The sequence below is a fragment of the Heliangelus exortis genome, chromosome 21, assembly GCF_036169615.1.
Source record: "Heliangelus exortis chromosome 21, bHelExo1.hap1, whole genome shotgun sequence".
Taxonomy (NCBI): domain Eukaryota; kingdom Metazoa; phylum Chordata; class Aves; order Apodiformes; family Trochilidae; genus Heliangelus; species Heliangelus exortis.
In genome coordinates, this window is record NC_092442.1 from 236,889 (window position 1) to 240,000 (window position 3,112).

Genomic DNA, 3,112 nt, shown 5'->3' on the forward strand with positions numbered 1-3,112 from the left:
TGGCGAAATGACTCTCTAATGACACTTCCCCAGTGTCCCCTATGCAAAAATCCTCTTTGAAGAAAGAGATACCTCTCCAGAAAGCCCAGAAAGCCTGGGAACAGGCAGTGTTTCTCCCATTAGTACAGAGGAGAATGTTAATAAAGGGTAATTCTATTTAGGTGTGAGAAAAAAGAGGAACTTCCTTTCAGATGGATAGAAATAGATTTTTCTCTTGTCATTTAAAACTATACTTTCTTTTTTCTTTGACCATAGTATTTAATTACAGCTTTATATGGTGCATTCTGCAGGTCTGGGTGTCAAGATGCTTTTACAGCAGAAAAGAAGAAAAGAACCCTCACCATCCCACTCAGCCCATTGCCCATGTGGCCTGGGTGGTTCTTGAGTGGAAGAAAACCCATCACAGTGTGAGCTGGGACTGCTGAAGGGCACCCCCATGTCCTCTCTGACAGGGTTTTTTATTTCTTTTTTGGTCTAAGTTAGGAATAAAGAGCAGATGTTTGTTTTCTTGCTTAACATCTTCTCCTCCACTTTAGAATAAGGACCCAGAATGGGAAGAGAGGATTTCTGTGCCCTTGGCCAGGTGGCCAAGCCAGCTGAGTGGGGAAATGTGGCTGATAGATGGAGGGCTTCCTCTCCTTGGGATGTTTATGGACAGGGGACATTGTCATTTGTCACTTTTGTCTCCACTGGGTGCAACAGCCAAGATCCACTTCAGCACAGAACAGGAGCAGGGGAGTACTCTGGGTGATGTCCCCTGCTCCAACAAGCTTTCTGCAACTCTGTTTTGGGTCTGTTTAAACTCACCCAGTGACCATTCCAATTCCTGATGCAGAGAGGAGATAAAAGAAAGCTTAACCAAAAGGTGTTTGCAGCTGTCTCTGTTGAAAGACTTTCATTCTAAATGAAGAAGCTGCCTTCTCTTACAGACTGGGCTTTGGTGGGAGAGCTTGGCCAAAGTGGCAGGAACCTGGGAGAGTGTGCTTTTTACTGATCTGGTTTGTTTTATGCAGCTCAGTCCCTCTGAGGCCCCAGGGAGTGGTGTCAGCCAGGTGCCCACTGTGCCAGGTATCTGGACAGTGTCCTGGGCTTCAAAAGATTCTGGCTTGTGAGTCTAAAGTAGAAACTGTAGTTTTTTGCTGATCTTTGAGAGGCAACCCTTTGCATCAAGGGTTCCCAGCAGTAAAAAGGTGTCTCAGACTTTTTTAATTGGTACTCTTTAATAGTTCAAAGAATTGCTTTTCAAAGGTAGACAGAGATTTGGCTTATCTTATGTAAACATTAACGTGCTTCTAAATTGATCCTCACTAATTCACCATGGACAAACTTGACCCAGTGTTAGGATTTTTGTGCTGAGTTTTGAGGCTGAGCAGTGTCTGCTTTATCAGCACTATTGGACTAAGCATAACTTGCAATAGTTACTTCCTTTTTTCTTCCCCCTTCCCCTTTTCAGGCTTTTTCCTTGGACTCAAGGGACCCTGGTTGACCTTCTCTAGGCACTGCCACCAGCTCTCATGCTTTCCACTTGCTGATCTTCAATCACAGTGAGACCAAACTGAGCCCATGTTCAAGGGAGAATCACAGAATTTTCAGGGTTGGAAGGGACCTTTCTAGCTCCACCCCCCTGCCATGGGCAGGGACACCTCCCACCAGCTCAGAATGCTCAGAGCCCCATCCAGCCTGGCCCTAAAAACTTCTGAAGCTGACTTTTAGCAGCAGTGAGAAATGCCTGGAAATCAAAAAGCAGCTGATAATTCTGATGATAACAAGGAAAACACAATCTTGTGCCACCCTCCTTGCACAGTTGCACAGAAATATTTGAATAATTTGTTTCAGTTCAGGATTAGATGATTCCCTAAAAAAGAATGTTTCCTACCTAGCAAAGGTGACAGCAGCTTTCATTAGGTATACCATAACTGATCTGAAGCATGGTAATCCACAGGAAAAAGATGTAGGGAAAAAAACACAGCCAGCAAACCTCTGCTCTGTACTGAGGCTGGGAGACACTGTCCTGCTCTGAGACCCCTTCCCTAAGGACAAGACACAGAATCATAGAAAAATAGAATTTTCAGGGTTGGAAGGGACCTTTAAGCTCACCCAGTTCCACCCCCCTGCCATGGGCAGGGACACCTCCCACCAGCTCAGGTTGCTCAGAGCCCCATCCAGCCTGGCCCTAAAGACTTCCAGGGATGGATGGGGCTTCCACCACCCCTCTGGGCAACCTGTGCCAGGCTCTCACCACCCTCATGGGGAAGAACTTCTTCCTAACTTCCAATCTAAATCTCCCCTCCTCTAGTTTGAGTCCATTCCCCCGTGTCCTGTCACTCCCTGACATCCTAACAAGTCCCTCCCCAGCTTTCCTGTAGCCCCTTCAGACACTGGAAGGCCACAATGAGGTCTCCTCAGAGCCTTCTCCTCTACAGCCTGAACAACCCCAACTCTCTCAGTGTCTTCCCAGCAGAGCTGCTCAGCGCTCTGAGCATCCTCGTGTCCCTTCTCTGGACACCTCCAGCACCTCCATGTCCCTCCTGTAAAAGGGGCTCCAGAACTGGATGCAGGACTCCAGGTGGGGTCTCCTGAGAGCAGAGGGGGAGAATCCCCTCCCTGACCTGCTGCCCACCCTTCTCTTGATGCAGCCCAGGATCCCCTTGGCTTTCTGGGCTGCAGGTGCACACTGATGTCTCATGGTGAACTCTTCCTCCTCCTCCCCAGCACCCCCAAGTCCTTTTCCCTTCAAGCCAGGCACTGCCCAGCCTGGATCAGAGCTTGGGATTGCCTCAACACAGATGCAGGACCCTGCACTTGGTCTTGTAGGACTTCATGAGGTTGGCATGGGCTGACTTCTCCCCCTGGATGCCATCCCTTCCCTCCAGGGTGTCAGCCACACCACACAGCTTGGGGTCAGCAGGGACCTCGCTGAGGGTGCACTCAGTGCCACATCCATGTCACCAACAAAGATGTTAAACAGGACTGGTCCCAACACTGATCCCTGAGGGACTCCACTTGTCATTGGCCTCCACTTGGACATGGACCCATTGAGAGCCACCTTTGGGTGCTGCCATCAAGCCAGTTCTTAATCCACTGAGTGGTCCATCCATCAAACCCCTGTTTT

At 48.8% G+C, this 3,112-nt stretch overlaps 1 long non-coding RNA gene across 1 annotated transcript in view; it reads right to left on the minus strand.

Moving 5' to 3' along the window:
* Positions 1 to 2,850: 2,850 nt before the first annotated feature.
* The window catches only part of LOC139806006 (uncharacterized), a 3,724-nt gene continuing 3,462 nt past the window's right edge, over positions 2,851 to 3,112 (minus strand). Inside the window, exon 3 of the long non-coding RNA XR_011730075.1 lies at positions 2,851 to 3,112. This exon is cut by the window's right edge and continues 1,032 nt beyond it. This is a non-coding gene — a long non-coding RNA (uncharacterized lncRNA).